General features: G+C 43.7%; 1 long non-coding RNA gene across 2 annotated transcripts in view; it reads left to right on the forward strand.

The window, feature by feature from the left end:
* The window catches only part of LOC140204010 (uncharacterized), a 47,890-nt gene that overhangs the window by 3,819 nt on the left and 23,001 nt on the right, over positions 1 to 21,070 (forward strand). For both annotated transcript variants that reach the window (XR_011887491.1, XR_011887492.1), the window contains exon 2: positions 18,004 to 19,199. This is a non-coding gene — a long non-coding RNA (uncharacterized lncRNA). The remainder of the gene's footprint in view (positions 1 to 18,003; positions 19,200 to 21,070) is intronic.

A 21,070-nucleotide genomic window follows, 5' to 3' on the forward strand; every position in this document is an offset into this window, starting at 1 on the left:
CACCACTAGTCACAGGCCTCCACTCAGAGAAGCAATTCTCTACCACCATTCTCTGGCTTCTTCCATCGAGCCAATGTCTAATCCAATTTACCACCTCTCCATGTATACCTAGCGACTGAATTTTCCTAACTAACCTCCCATGCGGGACCTTGTCAAAGGCTTTACTGAAGTCCATGTAGACAATATCCACTGCCTTCCCTTCATCCACTTTCCTGGTAACCTCCTCGAAAAACTCCAATAGATTGGTCAAACATGACCTACCACGCACAAAGCCATGTTGACTCTCCCTAATAAGTCCCAGTCTATCCAAATGCTTGTAGATTCTGTCTCTTAGTACTCCCTCCAATAACTTACCTACTACCGACGTTAAACTTACTGGCCTATAATTTCCTGGATTACTTTTCGATCCTTTTTTAAACAACGGAACAACATGAGCCACTCTCCAATCCTCCGGCACCTCACCTGTAGACAGGGACATTTTAAATATTTCAGCCAGGGCCCCTGCAATTTCAACACTAGTCTCCTTCAAGGTCCGAGGGAACACCCTGTCAGGTCCTGGGGATTTATCCACTTTAATTTTCCTCAAGACAGCAAGGACCTCCTCCTTTTCGATCTGTACAGTTTCCATGATCTCACTACTTGTTTCCCTTAATTCCATAGACTTCATACCAGTTTCCTTAGTAAACACAGGCGCAAAAAACCTATTTAAGATCTCCCCCATTTCCTTTGGTTCCGCACATAGCCGACCACTCTGATCTCAAGAGGACCAATTTTATCCCTTACAATCCTTTTGCTCTTAATATACCTGTAAAAGCTCTTTGGATTATCCTTCACTTTGACTGCCAAGGCAACCTCATGTCTTCTTTTAGCCCTCCTGATTTCTTTCTTAAGTATTTTCTTGCACTTCTTATACTCCTCAAGCACCTTAGTTACTCCCTGCTTCCTATACACGTCATACAACTCCCTCTTCTTCTTTATCAGAGTTGCAATATCCCTCAAGAACCAAGGTTCCTTATTCCTATTCACCTTGCCTTTAATCCTGACAGGAACATACAAATTCTGCACTCTCAAAATTTCTGCTTTGAAGGCTTCCCACCTACCGATCACATCCATGCCAGAGAACAACCTGTCCCAATCCACGCTTTTTAGATCCTTTCTCATTTCTTCAAATTCGGCCTTCTTCCAGTTAAGAACCTTCTTTGTTACTCTCCTACTAGTGAAAACATTTCAACATCTACACTGTCACGCCCCCTTAGTGTGTGTTTGATTAAGGTCACCTCTCATTTTTCTAAACTCCAAAGAATACAGGTGCAAACTGTTTATATTTTCGTGATAGAACAACCCTTTTATACTGGGAATTAGCCTAGTGAGCCTCCTCTCAATTGCCCCAAGTGCTACATGACTTTTTCGGTAAGGGGGCCAAAACTGTGATAATATTCCAGGTATGGCATTTTCCAACGCCATGTATAACTGTCATTAAGCCTTCCTATTCTTAAATTCCAACCCCTTTGTAATAAAGGCCAACATGCCATTTGCCTACTTAACTACTTGCTGGCTCTGCATGCTAACTTTTAATTATTCATGCACCAAAACATCCAAATCCCTATGAACTTCACTCATTCGCACCCTTTCTCCATTTAAAGCAGGCACTCCCACAGATCCCCTGGTAAATAAGACCATTATGCCATAAGATATAGGAGCAGAAGTAGGCCATTTGGCCCGTCAAGTCTGCTCCACCATTCAATCATGGGCTGATCCAATTCTTCCAGTCATCCCAACTCCCCTGACTTCTCCCCATACCCTTTGATGCCCTGGCTAATCAAGAACCTATCTATCTCTGCCTTAAATGCACCCAATGACTTGGCCCCCACAGCGCTCGTGGCAACTAATTCTACAGATTTACCACCCTCTGACTAAAGTAATTGCTCCGCATCTCTGTTCTAAATGGATGTCCTTCAATGCTGAAGTCATGCTCTCTTGTCCTAGACTCCCCTACCATGGGAAATAACTTTGTCAGATGGTAGTGGTCCATAGCATTTGAAAGGCTGGGAACCCCTGATTTAGAGGGTAATATGCCTTTTGATTTCTCTTGTCCCCTTACTGAAGTGCATGACCTCACATGTTCCCATGTGGTGCAAAAACATAGAAAAAAATAGACAAAACAAATATGAGGTAAAATAAAAGTGGAGGAAGATGAGCAAAAGAAGAATTGAGGGGACAAAATTAAAAATAAGTCGAAAATAAACCTTAAAATAGAATGTTGCTAGTCACCACACTACAGGAAGGGTGTGGCAGCTTTAGAAAGAGTGCAGAAGAGAATCACCAGGAAAGCTTTATTTAGAAGGAAAGACTAGAATTATTCTCACTGGAATATAGGAGCCTAAAAGATTGAAGTTAATAAAGTTGTCTCCTTGAAGTTATTAAGATTCTGAGGAACATAGACAAATACTTTATCTATCCTACTGTATCTAAGAATTGTTGGTCTAATACTAAAGGGCCTAGATGAGGCAAAGATTCACTTGCACCTCCTCCAACATAAACTATTACATTTAGTGCTTACAGTGTGGTCTCTTCTACATGGTCACTAAGCGTAGATTAGACGACTATATCACTCAGCACTTTAGCAAGGTAGTCATATCAAAGGTACGGCAGCAAATGGTTGGTGACCAATAGGAAAGAAAAAGGGAGGAAGCAAACAGTGCAAGATTACCTTGTGGCTATTCCCCTCGAAACTAAGTATATTGTTTTGGAAATGTATGGGGGATGGTGACTGGGGAGGATGGGGGGAAACGGGGGGAGGATGGTGGGTGACGGGGAAGGATGGTGGGGTGTCGGGGAGGATGGGGGAGACGGGGGAGACAGGGGATGGGGGAGACGGGGGGGATGGGGGAGACGGGGGGGATGGCGGAGACGGGGGGGATGGCGGAGACGGGGGGAGACGGGGAGGATGGGGGGAGACGGGATGGGGAGACGGGGGAGGATGTGGGAGACGGGGAGGATGGGGGAGATGGGGGAGGATGGGGGGAAACGGGGGAGGATGGGGGGAAACGGAGGAGGATGGGGGGAAACGGAGGAGGATGGGGGGAGACAGGGGAGGATGGACTGTTCATGAGAAGGCAGCAGTAGACTGTTCAGTGGCACCAGAAATGCCTTTGCTTTTCAGTGGGGAATAGTGAATGCAGGAAGAGCTATAGAAACATAGAAAATAGGTGCAGGAGTAGGCCATTTGGCCCTTCGAGCCTGCACCGCCATTCAGTATGATCATGGCTGATCATCCAACTCAGAACCCTGTACCTGCTTTCTCTTCATACCCCCGATCCCTTTAGCCACAAGGGCCATATCTAACTCCCTCTTAAATATAGCCAATGAACTGGCCTCAACTGTTTCCTGTGGCAGAGAATTCCACAGATTCACCACTCTGTGTGTGATAGGTTTGAGGGTGGGACTCTGCATGTTCCTGTTAGCATGAAGCACGAGACTGGTGGGAGTAGGGAACCCTGGATGGCAAGGGTTATTGGTGCCCTGGCCAAGAAACAGGAGGCATGACTCAGGTACAGGCAGCTAATCCCCAAAGAAGTATTTATTATTTTGTCACAAACAAGAAAATCTGCAGGTGCTGGAAATCCAAGTAAAACACACAAAATGCTGGAGGAACTCAGCAGGCCAGGCAGCATCTATGGAAAGGAGGATGGTCGACGTTTCGAGCTGAGACCCTTCAGCAGGATCTGTTTGTTTGTTTTTCATTTTGTTTGTTATCTTTTACACATTGATTGTCCATCCTGTTGGGGGCTGTCTTTCTTTGATTCTATTGTGTTTCTTACGTTTACTGAGAATGCCCACAAGAAATTGAATCTCAGTGTTGTGTATGGTGTCGTATATGTACTTTGTTAATAAATTTACTTTGAACATTTTGGACTTTGATTATAGGGGTGCAGAAGTACACTCAAGAAGGAAGTGGGGAAGGGGAAATTCAGCCATGAGATAACTTTGGCAGAGAAGAGCAAGGAAAATCCAAAGAGATTTAAGGATATTAGGGTAAAAGAGTAACCAGAGAGAGAATAGGGTCCCTCAAAGGGACAACCTTGTATGGAGCTGTAGGATATGAGCAAGATCCTTAATAAATATTTCTTCTCTTTTTACTGTGAAAAGAAATGAAGACTTCGTAACTAATAAAAGTGGGTGGAATTATCTTGGGAATACTCTACATAACAGAAGAGGATGCAAAAGGTATAAAGGTAAATAAATCTTCAGGGACTGTCCAGCTTTATCCAAGAACACTGTGGGAGGGTAGAGAAGAAATTGTGGGAGACCTGGCTGAGATATTTACTTCATTGTTAGCCACGGACAAACGAGTAAGTTTTTTGATGAACTGATTATGAAAGTTCATGAGGGTAGGGCAGTAGATCATAAACATGAGAAAGTCTGCAGATGCCGGAAATCCAAAGCAACACACACACAAAATGCTGGAGGAACTCTGCAAGTCAGGCAGCATCTATGGAAATTAATAAACAGTCGACGTTTTGGGCCAAAACCCTTCTTTAAGACAGAGAAGGAAAGGAGAGATTCCAGGACAACAAGGTAGAGTGAAGGAAAGGAGGCTCGCTAGAAAGTGATAGGTGAAGCCATGTGGGTGGACAAGGTCAAGAGTTGGAGAGGAATGATTGGAGAGAAGAGTGGACCTTTGGAGAAAAGGAAGGGACCCGGGGGAAGTTCTAGGCAGGCAAGAGGAAGTACATAAAAGGTCAAAATGGGGAATAAAGGAAGGGGGGATCTTGTTTAAAGGAAGAAGAAATCAATATTCATGCTATCTGATTGGAGGGTAGACAGACAGAAATAGGTGTTGCTCCTCTACCCTGAGGGGGCCTCATCTTAGCACAAGAGCAGGCCATGGACCGACACATTGGAATGGGAATGAGGCAGGAAGATGGGATGAGCGGATATACATTATGGGAAATGGAGGAGATGCGGGGCAGGGAAACCCCATTCTTTATAGGAGGAGGATTTCTCTAATGTCCTGGAATGGAAAGCCACATCCTGGGAACAGATGCAGTGAAGGTGAAGAAACTGAAAAAAGGGAATAGTGTTTTTACAGAAGATAGGGTGGGAAGAAGTATAGTCAAGATAACTGGGGTATCAGTAGGGTTATAAAAGATGTCAGTTGATTATTTGTCTCTAAAGATGGGGACAGAGAACAAGGAAGGAGAGGGAGAGGTGTTAGAGTTGGACCATGTGAATTTAAGGGCAGGGTGGAAGTTAGAGGTAAAGTTGATAAAATTGACAAGCTCAGCGTAGGTGTATAAATCAGCACCAATGTGATCATCAATGTAGCGGAGGAAGAGTTGGGGAATATAACTGGGGAAGACTTTGAACATGGACTATTCAACGTAGCCAAAGAAGAGGCAGGCATAGCTGGGGCCCATGCAAGTGACCATGGCTACCCCCGAGTTTGGAGACAGTGGGAGGATGTAGATATGATTTAATGGACTTCAGTAAGGCCTTTGATCAGCTTCCACATAGTAGGCTGCCTGGAGGGTTAGGTCACATTGAATACAGGGAGAGCTGACTCATTGGATACGGATTTTGTGTAATGGTAGAAAGCAGAGGATGATGTTCGAAGATTGTTTCTTCGACTATTGGCCAGTGACTAGTGGTTGTAAGAGAGTTTGCTGCTGGGCCCATTATTGTTTGTCATCTATGTCAATGATTTGGATAAGAATGTACAATTAGTACGGTTAGGAAGTTTACAGAAGACATTAAAATAGATGGGTGACAATGAAGAAGGTAATCAAAAATTACAGGGTGATCTTGGCCAGCTGATTAATTGACTGGTGAATGCCAAATAGAATTTAATTTGAATAAGTGATACTGAAGATCTGTACCAACTGGCTGGAGTATTCAAGGACATCTTCAACCTGTCACTGCAACAATTGGAGGTTCCCACGGCATCAATGATACTGGTGCCCAAGGAGAGCGGGATGAGCTGCCTCAAAAACTATTGCCCAGTGGCATCACATCTACAGTGATGGAAATTCTAACAGAGGTTGGTCATGGCTAGAATTAATTCCTTTCTGATCATGAAAGCGGACCCACAGCAACTTGCCTGTCACCATGTCAGTTCTACGGTGTGAGTAATTTCACTGCCTTTCCACCCTGCTTTGAAACACCTGGACAACAGCAAAACTCTGACAGGCTGATGTTCATATATTACAGCTCAGCATTCAGTACTCATAAACAAACTTCAAAACCACGGGCTCTGTACCTCCCTTTGCACTGTATTCTCGAGTTCCTTATCAGGAGACCACAGTCAGGATGCGGATCAGTAATAGCACCTCCTCCTCACTTACACACAGCACAACTACACCTCAGGGATGTATGCTCAGCCTGCTACTCTACTGCCTCTATCCTCATGACTATGTGGCTAGGAATAGTTCAAACACCATCTATAAATTTGCTGATGACACTACTGTTGTTGGCTGAATCCTAAATAAGAAGGCATACGGGAGCGAGAAATACTGGCTAGTTGAATGGTGTCGCAACAACCGCCTTGCACTCAACATCAGTAAGACCAAGAAAAGGATTGTAGCATTCAGGAAGGGAAAGTCAAGAGAAAACACGTCAGTCCTCATTGAATGGTCAGTGGTGGACAGCGTCAGAGATTCAAGTTCCTGGGAGTCAACATCTCATTTATTGCCATTTTTTTCTTGTGCTGTACTTCTGCCACAAAACAAGAAATTTCACACCATAAGCCATTGATAATAAACATCATTTGGAATCTGATTTTAATTCTAAGCATGAAGTTTTGCATTTTGGAAAGTTAGATCTGAGTAGGACTTCCACAGTGAATGGCAAGCCCCTGGAGAGAGCTGCAGAACAGAAAGACATTGGAATACAACTACATGGTTCACTGAAAGTAGAGTCACAGGTGAAGGTGGTTTTTGGCACATTGGCCTTCATGAGCCAACATTTGGTCATGTTGCAGTTGTACAGGGTGCCAGTGAGGCCGCATTTAGAGTATTGTGTTCAGTTTTGTTTGCCCTGCTATAGGAAGGATATTATTAAACTGGAAGGACTGCATAAAAGATTTACAAGGATACTGCCAGGACTTGAGGAACTGTGTAACAGGGAGAGGTTGGTCAGGCTGACACTTTATTCCTTGCAGGATAGGAGACTGAGGGATTATCTATAGAGGAGTGTAAAATCATGAGGGGCACAGATAGGACGAATGCACTCAGTCTTTTTCCCCAAGGTTGGCAAATCAAGAACTGGAGGGCATAGGTTTAAGGTAAGAGAGGAAAATTAGATAGGAATGTGAGGAGCAACCTTTTTTTTTTACACACACAAAGGGTGGTATCTATTTGGAATTAGCTGTCAGAGGAACTGTTTAAGGCAGGTAGAATTTTTATTTATTTAGCGGTACAGTGTGGAGTAGCCCATTCCATCCCTCTGAGCTGCAACGCCCCAGCAAATCCCAACAAAACCCAATTAACCCTAACCTAATCACGGGGCAATTTACAATGACCAATTAACCTACCCTGTACATCTTTGGGCTGTTGGGAGGAAACTGGCGGACCTGGAGGAAACTCACACATTCCACAGGGGGGGACGTACAGAGACTCCTTACGGGACAGCGCTGCAGTTGACCCCTGAACTCCAGAGGCCCCGAGCTGTAATAGCCCATGCTAAACACTACCTGGTGCCCAGTGATAGCCTTTAAAAGACAACAGGACAGGTACACGCAGAGGAAAGGTTTAGAAGATTATGGGTCAAACACTGGCAGATAGAAAAAGAATCTAGAGAAACTGCCGATTTCTCCAGGTAACCCCGACGAAGATGGCAGAGTTTGTCGTTGAAATGCCAGTGTATCTGGCTGGAAATTCGAGAAGCATTTATTCATCACTGGCAGATAGGACTACCTTGGATGGGCATCTTGGTCAGTATAGACCAGATGAGCTGTAGGGCCTATTTTCATGCCATCTGACTCCATGACCATTTTGCAGAGCACTTGCACTCCACCCACAGTGAAACCCTGAGTCTCCAGTTATAAGTCATTTCAATCACCCTTCCCATCCCTACATTCTCCCCTGTCCTCAGTCCTCTCTGCCACAGTAAGGCTATACATGAACCAGAATTCCCATGTTCCAATTGGGTAGTCTACAATACAATAATATGAATATTTAATCTACCAATTTTAATCCATTCCCCTATGTTCCTTTCCTACTCACACCAGTCTACCAGGGTCTCTCTCCCATTCTTCACCTTTTCTATCACTCTGCCCCAGTCCACCATTACCCAGATTTATTACCCCTACGGCTAATCTGGTCCCGTCTTCCCATCACCTACAGATCTATCCAACTGGGGTTCTTCTCCCTCTGTTCACCCTTCCTATCCACAACCCCTCCTCCCACCTGGTTCCATGTCCCTATCAAACTTCCCTTGTTTGGGTCTATCTACCAGTTAGCAGCTACAGCCCCCATCTTCCCCCTGCTCTCACGCATCTCGCTCCATTTTTCCCCTTTGTGTGTTTCCACCAAACAAATCTGTCTCAACGCTGCTGCCAAACTCCTTGAGTCTATCTGCGTCTCATCTGGTTCCACCAATCAACAACTGCCCTTGTCTTACCCCTGCCTCTCTCTTCTATATGCTGGCTGTCTTCCTCCTAAACACTTAGTCCTGATGCTGAGTGTCAACTCAAAATAGCCACATCTCCACAGATACTACCTGATCTGCTGCAGTATTAGTTCCAGGTTCCAGCAGCTGCAGTCTCCTATGTCTGCAAGGGAAGAATTTTGTCCAAACTATTATCAAATGGTTCGGGCAAAAAAGTATATTTGTCGTCTTAAGTGGTGAGGAGCATTTTCGCTTCCTCAAAAGTTCAATCTCTCTCTCCCTCTATTCTACCACACTCCCTGGTGCCCTACCGCTCACCATGCAAGTCCTAACCTGCCGGTTCTCTCAAACTGCAACACCTCAAACTTACACATTTTAATTCCACATCCCATTCCCATTCTGACATGTCTATCCACGGCCTCCTCTACTGTAAAGATGAAGCCACACTCAGGTTGGAGGAACAACACCTTATATTCCGTCTGGGTAGCCTCCAACCTGATGGCATGAACATCGACTTCTCTAACTTCCACTAAGGCCCCACCTCCCCCTCGTACCCCATCTGTTACTTATTTTTATGCACACATTCTTTCTCTCACTCTCCTTTTTCTCCCTCTGTCCCTCTGAATATACCTCTTGCCCATCCTCTGGGTCCCCCCCACCTTGTCTTTCTTCCCGGACCTCCTGTCCCATGACCCTCTCGTATCCCTTTTGCCTATCACCTGTCCAGCTCTTGGCTCTATCCCTCCCCCTCCTGTCTTCTCCTATCATTTTGGATCTCCCCCTCCCCCTCTAACTTTCAAATCCCTTACTCACTCTTCATTCAGTTAGTCCTGACGAAGGGTCTCGGCCTGAAACGTCGACTGTACCTCTTCCTACAGATGCTGCCTGGTCTGCTGCATTCACCAGCAACTTTGATGTGTGTTGCTTGAATTTCCAGCATCTGCAGAATTCCTGTTGTTTACACCTCAAACTTGTCTGCATTAAATTTCATCTGCCATTTTTCAGCCCATTTTTCCAGCCGGCCCAGATCACTCCGCAAGATTTTATAGACTTCCTTGCTGCCCACTACACCCCCAGTCTTGTTGTCATCCACGAATTTGCTAATCCAGTTTACCTCATTATCACCCAGATCACTGATATAGTTATCAAACAACAATGGACTCAGCACCGATTCCTGTGGCACACCACTGGTCACAGGGCCTCCAGTCAGAGAGGCAACTGTCTAACTACCACTCTGGTTTCCCCCACAAAGCCAATATCTAATCCAATTTACTACTTCATCCTGAATGCCAAGCGACTGAACCTTCTTGACCAATCTCCCATGTGGGACCTTGTCAAGGCCTTGCTAAAATCCATGCAGAAAACATCCACTGCCTTGCCTTCATCAACTTTCCTGGTAACATCCTTGAAAAACTCTATAAAATTGGTTAGGCACGATCTACCACACACAAGGCCATGTTGATTATTCCTAATCAGCCCCTGTCTATACAAATACTTACATCTCAGGTGCCTCAGAATACCTTCCAATAACTTTCCCATTACTGATGTCAGCCTCACTAGCCTATAATTTCCCAGCTTTTTTTTTTAAGAACATTTCTTAAACTACAGAACAACATTAGCTATCCTCCAATCCTCGGACGCCCCTCCTGTGGCTCAGGATGCCTTAAGTATCTCTGCTAGGCCCCGGGCAATTTCTGCACCAGCCTCCCACAGGGTCCAGGGGCACACCTTGTCAGGCCCTGGGGTTTTATCCACTGTAATTTGGCTAGAAGTGACTGAACAAGATGGCGGTAGCGAACAACGTGACCAACAGCAATGTCCTGCACACAGTTCGCAAAACGACTTCCTCGTTCAATTATGATTCCAATAAGATGCGTGCAAATGGAACCTGTTATTTAAACTTTGATGGTGTGTTTTTGGGCTGATTGGGCAATGTAGTACTTTGCCGTCTCTGAGGGAGATGGTTGAGGTTAGGAGCGCAGTGTGCGGTCTGGAGGTGGGGCATGAACCATGATGGACTCCATTGCAGCTCTCTAACTGAGGCATCAAACATAGTTGAAGTCGACAAAAGTGTGAGTGGAGGACAGGTGGGTGGTCAGTGCTGTCTGCCTGTGTTTCACTATTCTTCCTATCCCTCTTGTTAGCTGCCATTGGAGGAAAGTGCAGGAGTCTTGGGTTCCACGCGGCAAGGATTGATCAGCGAGACCCGTGGCTGTGCATTCATTTTGGGGGACCTTGGGGTTCATCCTGCCTGTGTTTCTGGATTCTGGTTACTCCTCGTTTCTGTTTTTGAGCAATTTGATCGGAGAGATTGGTGCGGACTGAGGCGCTTGAGCGAAGACCTGCAGTCAGCTAGTGGCACTAAAATGAGCCAAACAGAATGTTCCTGGACTCCTGGTTTGATGTTGATAATCATTTGCTTTTTGCCATTTGCGCAATTTGTTCTTTTCTCACACATTGGGTGCTGGATGCTTTCCTAGGAATGGGTTCCATGGTATAACCTCAGAGCTGCATTCTGTATACATACCTCGATAATAAATGTACTTTGAATTTTGAAATCAAGACAGCAAATAACTCCTCCCCTATATAGGATCCATGACCTCACTGCTGCTTTGCCTCACATCTCCCAAGTAAATACAGATGCAAAATATCCATGCAAATTCTCCCATCTCTTTCGACTCCACGCATAGATTATCACTTTCATCTTCCAGAGGACCAATTTTGTCTCTTTCGCTTAATACATCTGTGGAATCCTTTAAGATTCTCCTTCACCTTGTCTGCTAGAGCAACCTCATACTTAATTTTATCTCTTGCATTTCTTATGCTCAAGTATCTCATTTGTTCCAACCTACCAATACCTGCTGTACACCATCTTCTTTTACTTAACCAAGGCCTCAATATCACTCAACAACTAAGGTTCCTAAACCTGTTATCCTTGCTCTTTATTCTGACAGGAACATACAAGTTTTGTACTCCCAAAATTTCACTTTTAAAGGCCTCCCACTTACCAAGTACACTCTTTGCCAGAAAACATCCTGTCCCAATCCACACTTGCCAGATCCTTTCTGCTACCATCAAAATTAACCTTTCTCCAATTTAGAATCTCAACACAAGGACTAGATGTATCCTTTTCCATAATTACCTCAAAACTAATAGCGTTATGATCATTAGATGCAAACAGTACCCCTACACAAACACTTGTCATGTCTCATTCCCTAACAGGTAACCTAGTATCACACTCTCTCCAGTTGGGACTTCTACGTAGTGATTAAGGAAACTTTCCTGAACACATTAGACAAACTCTTTCCCACCCAGCCCTATGGAAGTCCCAGCCAATATGTGCAAAGTTAAAATCACCTATTATCATGACCTTATGTTTCTTGAAACAATCTATGATCTCTCTACAAATTTGATCCTCTAAATCCCACAGACTGTTGGGTGGTCTATAATATCATCTCAATAACATGGTCACACCTTTCTTATTCCTCAGTTCTACCCATAAAGCATCACTAGACAAGTTTTCCAGTCTGTCCTGACAGAGCACTGCCGTGACATTTTTCCTGACTAGTAATGCCACCTCTCCCTCTTTAATCAATCCCGCTCTATCACGTCTGAAACAGTGCAATCCCAGAACATTCAACTGCTGATCCTGCCCCTCCTGCAGCCAAGTCTCACAAATGGCTACAATGGCATAATTCCACATGCTGGATGCCCTGAACTCATCCACCTTTCCTACAATATTTCTTGCATTGAGATGTATGCAGCTAAAACATAAGTCCCACCTTGCTTAACCTTCCAATTCGTGACTTTGTATGTAGTCTTAACAACATCTTTTCACTCCATTATCTGTTTTGGCAGTCTGGTTCCCATCCCCCTGTAACTCTAGATTTAACCCCCCCCCCCCCCACCCCATGCAGGACTAACTAGCAATATTTCCCAATAGAATATTATTCCCTTTCCAATTCAGGTGCAAACTATCCCTTCTGTACAGGTCCCACCTAACCTGGAAGAAAGCCCAATGATCCAAAAATCTGAAGCTCTTCTTCCTGCACCATCTCCTTAGCCACTGGTTAAACTGTACGATCTTCTTATTTCTGGCCTCACTAGCACGTGGCACGGGTAGCCATCCGGAGATCAAAGTGCAAAGGTACTGTATGATCAACCTGGTCACCCAACATCATCTCATTTAGATTTTAAGATTTGGAGATACAACATGGTAACAGGCATTTCACACTCAACGGGCCCACACCATCCAATTACGCCCATGCGATAAATTAACCTGCTTACCTGTAGGGTAGTTGATTACGTTAAATGTGGGAGAGGAATGGAGCCCCCTCAGTCATGGAGAGAACATATACACTCCTTACAGACAGCAGCTTGGGTCGCTGGCACTGTGATGGCGTGATGCTGACCGCTACACTGTACATCTTTCTTTCTGAAGGCAAATCCTACACAAAGGTAACCAGATTATCTTTTTCAATTCTTTCCAACTTGCCGTAAAAAGTTCATCCTCAAAGATCATGTTACGTCCCATCATCAATAAAGACCCATCCCCTCACACACTTACGTACTTAGAGACTCAAGGGTTTCATCTTTGTACTTTCCCAACAACCGCACAGTTGTTATTGCACTGACGTGATTGAAACACATAGGATCAGCTTCTATAATACAAGCTGACAAGAGGTCCAGTTCTCTGCTACTTCCGTTAACTTCACAACCATCACTGTGTTACTGGATTGCCTGTCTGATATCAAGTCATTAATGAAGCAGCACTCATGCAGATAAGACAGTGACACCCAAAAATGCTATAACCTTACTCCCGACTTTATTCTTTCCTCTGGCCATTTCAGTTAGATGAACTCAATAATATACAATCTTATTTAATTCTAAAATAATCTTCAAATTTTAAGTTAACACACCTATATTGCTATTTACACCCACCTCTACAATAATGCAGTCTTCTGTCCCAAGCTCACTCCCAACATTCTTTTGTTATAAGATTAGCTTGTCTAAGTTCTATTTTCCAATCAACCATGCTCCTATCAACATAAATCCTGACTCGTCGAAATTCAATAAGCCACATCCTGCCTCACTCTAAATTCTGCTTGCTCAAAGCTTCCACTATCCTCATCCTTACATGAATGTACCAGCATCCCAGTTGCAGTTTTGAACTGAAAAAGGCATACAATGTCGCATTATCAATCAGTGGCAGGCCAGAAAATTAGCAATTTTTAAAAACCCAGTTAAATATCTAAACAAATGATGACAAGGAAAAATAATTAAACTAGTAAATAGAATAAAAAAAACAGACAGGTTAAAAACAGACAGGGAGACTTCCTCTAAATTACTCTGGAATAATAGTCATACAACATACAAACAGGCCATACGGCCCATTCGCTCACTCATCCTTCCACATCTATTGCCCAGCATTTGTTCCATAGCCCTTCATGCCGAAGAGACACAAGTGTTCATCAGGAAACCTCTTAAATGCTGTTAGACACCGTGCTTCAACCACATTCCAGCTGCTTACCAATCTCTGCCAGAGAAAGGTCTTCCCAATATCCCCTCTAAATCTCTTCTTTGCCCTAACATTATGTTCTCTACATTTATCTAGCTCTAATATGGGGAAAGGTTTCTTGCAGACCTTCAACTTTATATACCACAATCGCATTCCCTCTTAACCTCCTTCACTACAGGAAGAATAGATGTAGACTATCCAGCCTCTCCTCATAACTAAGTTGCTCCATCCCAAGTGAATCTCCTCTGCACCCTCTCTTGGATTACCACGTCCTTTCTATACCTTGGGGACCAGAACTGCATTCACTGTATGTCTGACCAAGGTTTTATAAAGTTGGATCATAACCTCATTACTTCTGTATTCAATGCCCCAATATATTGTATGTCAATTACCTATATACCATCCTAACCATGTTATACACTTGTACAGTCATCTGCAATAAACCTGTACTCCAAGGACCCTATGTTCCTTAGCACCCCCTAAGACCCACGGTGTATGTCCTAGCTGCATTATTATTCGCAAAATGTATCACCTTACATTTTTTGGGATTGAATTACATCTGCCACTTTTGAGCCATCTCACCGACACATTGATATCTCTTTGCAGCTAAGATACCTTCCACACTATTGTCAAATCTTCCAATCTCCTGTCACGTGTGCACTTACTGATCTCATCTCCCGCATCCACATGAACTAGTCACAGGCATTCAATTGCAAAAACATCCATCTGCCATCATCCTCTCTTCTCTATTGTCAGGCCAGTTTTGGATCCAGTTTGCCAACATCATTGATTCCTAGGGCCCTAACCTTTTGAACCAGTCTCCTATGTGGGATTTTGACAAAGGCTTTACTGAAATCCAGATAAATTACACCTACTACCCTGCTGTCTTTGATACACTTTGTCATTCAGACATGTTGGCTGTCTTTGATAGGCACTTTCTTTCCAAGGAATCATTATCCTTCTCCCACAGAATATTTTCCTGTACCTTCCTTATCACTGATATTAGGCCCACAGGTTTATAGTTACCAGACCTTTTCCTCTGGTCTTTCTTGGAAAGGAAGGCACATTGTCTGGTCAAGTGGTACTTCACTTGACGCTAGTGAAGGTTTGAAAACATTAATCAGAGTTTCAGCAATCTCTTCCCTTGCCTTTGGTAGTACCCTGTGATAAATTCCATCTCTCCCTAAAGGATGTATCCACCTTTAAACCCACCAACACCTCCTTTTTATTTATGGAAAACTGCTCTAAACTTTTCCCACCTTTTCACTGAATTCTCAACTACAAAGATTGCTTCCTTTGTGAATACTTATGAGAAGTTTTCATTCAGGACCTCATCTATACCTTCTGGGTCCATGTGTAGATTGCCTATTCACTCTGGTTTGTCCCTGGTTATTCTTTAGTCTAATATCCTTAGAGAACGTGTGGCACGTGGCCAAGTGGTTAGGGCGTTGGACTAGTGATCTGAAGGTCATGGGTTCAAGCATCGGCCGGGCAGCAGTCTAACCAGCTGAGAATGGGTACCGGCAAAAATGCTGGGGGTTAACCTCGCAATAGACTGGTGTCTTATCGGGGTGGGGGGGGGGGTCTCGTACTCTCAGTTGCTTCATGCCACGGAAACCGGCATAAGCACTGGTCTGATGAGCCACAAGGCACGTGACAGACTTTAATTAAAAATACTTAGAGAACATCTTTGAATTTACCTTAATGCTGTCTAATGTGATCTTTCATTATCCCTCTTTGTTTTCCTAATTTCCTTTTTAAGTAATTTTTTTACACTTTTTTGTACTCCTGACAGACCTTCTCCATCATTAGTTCCCTATTCCGATCATATGCTTCCTTTTTTTCTTTTTATCCAACCCCCAATATCTGGAGTTTCCTCTTCTTGTAACTCCTGTCTTTCACCCTTACAGGAACATGTTGGTCTTGAAATCCAGTCATTTCTCCTTTTAACATTTATTGCAGTAAATATGTAGACTTATTAGCAAGCAGGTGCTCCCAATATTGGCCTTATCTTAGTTTAGGACATTCATTATTGATCCACCCCTATCTTTTCCATAACCACTTTTAAAATACATTCAATGGCCACTTTATTAGGTACACCTGCTCATTCATGCAAATATCTAATCAGCTAATCACGTGGTAGCAAATCAACGCATAAAAGCATGTAGACATGGTCATAAGGTTCAGTTGTTGTTCAGAGCAAAATTCAGAATGGGAAAGACGTGATCCAGAATTTCTCTCGATGACCATATCTACCTGTGATATCACTTTCAAGGAATATTCCCAGATCCATTTGTCTACCACACTCCTTGGTGCCCTAACGTTCACTGTGCAAGTCATAACCTGGTTGGTCCTTCCAAAGTGCAACACCTCACACTTATCTACATTAAATTCCATCTGCCATTTTTCCAGCTGCTCCAGATCATACTGCAAATAATGATAGGTTTACTTGCTGTGCATCACACCCCCAGCCCTGGTACCAACCAACGAATGGGATGACCTAAATCATTAATAGAAATAATGAACAATAATGGACCCAGCACTCATCACAAGCTTCCAATCAATTGGAGAATATTTCTTCATGCTCTTGATTTAGAGCCATAGAGTAAGACAGCAATGAAATAGGCCATTTGGCCCAATTCATCCATGCTGACCATGGCACCAAGCAGACTAGTTCCATTTGCCAGCATTTTGCTCATATCCATCTAAACCCATCTACTTTTCCATCGTACTCGCTTCAACCACGTTCTCTAGGAGCTCATTCCATATACTCACCATCATCTGTGTAAAAAAGTTGCCCCTCAGATCCCTTCTAAATCTTTCACCTTAAATCTATGTGCTCTAGATTTAGTTCCTCTACCCTGGGAGAAAAAAAGTATGCGCATTCACCCATTCTCTACCCATGATTTTATATATCTCAGTAAGACCACCCTTTCTCCTATATTCCAAGAAATAAACTCTCGGTCTGCCCAACCTCTCACTATAACTCAGGTCCTCAAGTCTTGGCAGCATCCTCATAAATCTTCTCTGCACCCTTTCCAGTTTAATGACATCTTTCCTCTATTGAACCAAAATTGAACACAAAACTCCATGAAAGGCCTCACCAATGTCTTATGTAACTGCAAGATAACCTCTCAACTCCTATACTCAATGCTTCGACTGAAGGCCAGCATGTCGAATGCTGCTTTCAGCAGCTCTTCTACTTGTGACATTGCTGAAGTGAACTACGTACGCATACTCCTAGGTCACTCTGTTTCACAACAACCCCCAGAGTCTGACCATTGACTGTACGTCGAGTTCTACTCTGGTTCGACTTCCCAAAATGCAATACTTCACACTTATCCAAACTGAAAGCTGTTTGCCAATCTGTGGCCCATTTACCTAATTGATCAAGAACCCTTGTAACTTTTGATAACCTGCTCCATTGTTTACAATACTCCCCATTTCAGCATCATCCACAAACTTGTTAACTATGCATTACATCATTCACATAAAAAAGTTTCTGTAAGTAATGAATAAAGGTCGCAGCACTAACCACCGTGGTACACCACTAGCAATAGGCCTTCAGTACAAGAAACCACCTTTGACCATCACTCTCTTTTACCTGCCATTGAGCTAATTATGAATTCAATTTGCTGCCTTTCCCTGGATCCCATGCAATTTAACTTCCCTAATGAGTCTGTTTTGTGGGATTTTGTCAAACTATTTCAGTAGTTGCAACAAAGGCATCTACCAAACAATGGCCTTGGTCTGAGCTTTGTAGTTGCTGAAAAAGCCTTCAGGTGTCAGAAGATGAAATCACAGTAGAAAATGCAATTAGAACTGGGTATTAAATACATTTTAAAATATTTTAATTTAGGTGTTTTTTTCACCAGCAGGTGTCAAATAAATAAGGTCCCATTTCTGCAAAGAACTGAAGTCAACGTGTAACTCCAGGTCAGGGTCTTCAAAAGAACATTGAAAGGGGAAAAAAATGATATCAAAGGCAGAAATAAAGCTGTTTCTGAAGATACAAGCAAAGGAGTCGCCGTTAGGTGCCATCCCCATCCTAAGCTCACCAAACTCTGTCCATCCATGGTAGTAGAAAGAGCCTATACTGTGGTCCTTCCTCACAGAGACTTGGCTTTGGATCCCCAAGCTTCAGTGATCTCTCGGCATGTACTCCTATGGACTATGGCATTCTGCAGCATTCAGTTACACTGTGCTGGAAGACTGAAGAGTCTCGGGCAGAACAAGGCGTGCCCTTCACCGAGATGACGACCTTCCAGCAGCACTTGATGTCTGTTTCAGTATGTGTCTCCGGGAACAGGCCTTAGATCTGAAAGTCCTCAGTTGGTCAGCTGCCAGGGGGTGAATTGGCACATAGACCTTAGATATATCACCACACCCACTTTGTAAATCCAGAGATGGGTAACAGTTCCTTTCCCATTGTAGCCATCCCGAAGGCAGCATATATGTTAGTGTGCTATGTCATTAGTACAGGAACGGTCCCCCCTCACTGTCCGCCAAGCAAGGTCTCGGAGCTTGTTAGTGAGATCTGATGATGTGGTGCTCTGCCAGGTGGTTTGGACCATTTTCTCAGGGAAATACCCCATTTTCCCACACACTTGGAAAATGGAGACATCTCTTTCTACCTTATTAGGGTGAGAGAGAACCTGTGGTATGTCGAATAACGGGTGAAGCACCAAGTCTTTGAGGTAACTGCAAGTCTGTGTCTTTAATGTTGCTTTGCTTATGCTTGAGTGCTTGGTGGCGGTGCCAATGCCAATGCTTTTTTTTGCTGGTGGGGGCAGGGGGGACTTGTTACTCACTGCCACTTACGTGCAGGAGAGGGACTTTGGGGTTCTAATATTTAACTGTCATTCATTCTTTGGGGCACTCCTCTGTTTTCAGAGATGGTTGTGAAGAAAAGCATTTTAGGATGTATATTGTATACATTTCTCTGACATTAAATTGTACCTTTGAACTGTATCCCTCAGTGTCCCTTTCTCACAGTATCTGAAGGACATTCTGTGCTGACAACTGCCTGATGGTCAAAGCTGTTTACTTGGAAGAAGACTTCCACGAAGGACAGGTAATAGGGCAACACTAAAAACTGACCACTAGACAATGAGGCCGGAGAAATAATAATGGGGGACAGGGAGACAATAGATGAACTAAATGAGTATTTTGCATCAGTCTTCACTGTGGAAGACACTAGCAGTGTACCAGGTGTTGAAAGGTGTGAGGGAAGAGAAGTTACTATTACAAGGAAGAAGGTGCTCAAAAAGTTGGAATACCTAAGGGTACTTAAGTCACCCGGGCCAGATGAACTGCACACTAGAGTTCTGAAAGAGGTAGCAGTGGAGATTGTCGAGGCACAAGTAATGAGTTTTCAAAAATCTTTGGACTCTGGCATAGAGCCAGAGGACTGGAAAATTGCAAATGTCAGTCCACTCTTCAAGAAAGGAGGAAGGCAGCAGAAAGGAAATTATAGACCAGTTAGTCTGACCTTAGTGGTTGGGAAGATGTTGGAGTCAATTGTTAAGGATAAGGCTAAGGAGTACTTGATGACACAGGACAAGGTAGGGCAAAGTCAGCATGGTTTCCTCAAGGGAAAATCTTTCCTGACAAATCTGTTGGAATTCTTTGAGGAGATTACAAGTAGGATAGATAAAGGGGATGCAGTGGATGTTGTCAATTTGGACTTCCAGAAGGCCTTTGACAAGATGCCATGTGAGGCTGCTCACCAAGTTAAGAGCCCATGGTACTACAGGAGATTTACTGGCATGGTTAGAGCATTGGCTGATTGGTAGGAGGCAGCGAGTGAGAATAAAAGGATCCTTTTCTTGTTGGCTGCCAGTAATTAGTGGTGTTCTGCAGGAGTTGGTGTTGAGATCGCTTCTTTTTATGTTGTATATCAATGATTTGATGCTGGAATAGGTGGCTTTATTGCCAAGTTTGCAGCTGATACGAAGATTGGAGGAGGGGCAGGTAGTGTTGAGAAAACTGGTAGGATGCAGAAGGACTTAGACGGATTAGGAGAATGGGCATGAAAGTGGCAAATGAAATACAATATTGGGAAATGCATGATCATGCACTTTGGTAGAAGAAATAAATGTGCAGACCATTTTCTAAATGGGGAGAAAATCCAAAAGTCTGAGATGCAATGTGACTTGTAAGTTTTTGTGCAGAACAACCTAAAGGTTAACTTGCAGGTAGTCAAATGCAATTTTAGAATTAATTTCAAGAGGTCTAGAATACAAGACCCAGGATGTGATGCTGAAGCTTGAGGATTGTGAATAGTTCTGGGCTCCTCATCTAAGGAAAGATGTGCTGGCAATGGAGAGGGTTCAGAGGAGGTTCACAAGGATGATTCCTGGAATGAAAGGGTTACCATACGAGGAACGTTTAATAGCTCTGGGTCTGTACTCACTGGAATTTACAAACTTTGTAGAAGGATGGGGGTGGGGGGTCTCATTGAAACCTTTGGAATGTTGAAATGCCTAGACAGAGTAGATGCGGTAAGGATGTTTCCCCTGCTGGGGGAGTCTAGGGCAAGAGGGCGCAGCTTCAGGACAGAGGGGCATCCATTTAAAACAGAGATGCAGATAAATTTCTTTACCCAGAGAGTGGTGAACTTATGGAATTTATTACCACAGGTAGCCATGGAGGCCAGGTCATTGGGTGTAGTTAAGGCAGAGCTTGATAGGTTCTTGATTGGACACGACATCAAAGATTATGGGGAGATGGCCAGGGAGTGGGACGGAGAAGAGGGTAAAAAAGGATCAGCCATGATTAAATGGCCCAATTCTGTTCCTATGTCTTATGGTCTTAGCACCCAACTGATTGGGATGATTTGTGGTAACACAGCAGGCCTTTCTTCTGTAATGCCAGGGATAGGTAGAACTTTAGTATCGGGACACTCGGTGGCTATGCATTTTGGATCCACACACCATCCAACAC

This window comes from Mobula birostris, chromosome 1 (genome assembly GCF_030028105.1).
Source record: "Mobula birostris isolate sMobBir1 chromosome 1, sMobBir1.hap1, whole genome shotgun sequence".
Classification (NCBI taxonomy): Eukaryota; Metazoa; Chordata; class Chondrichthyes; order Myliobatiformes; family Myliobatidae; genus Mobula; species Mobula birostris.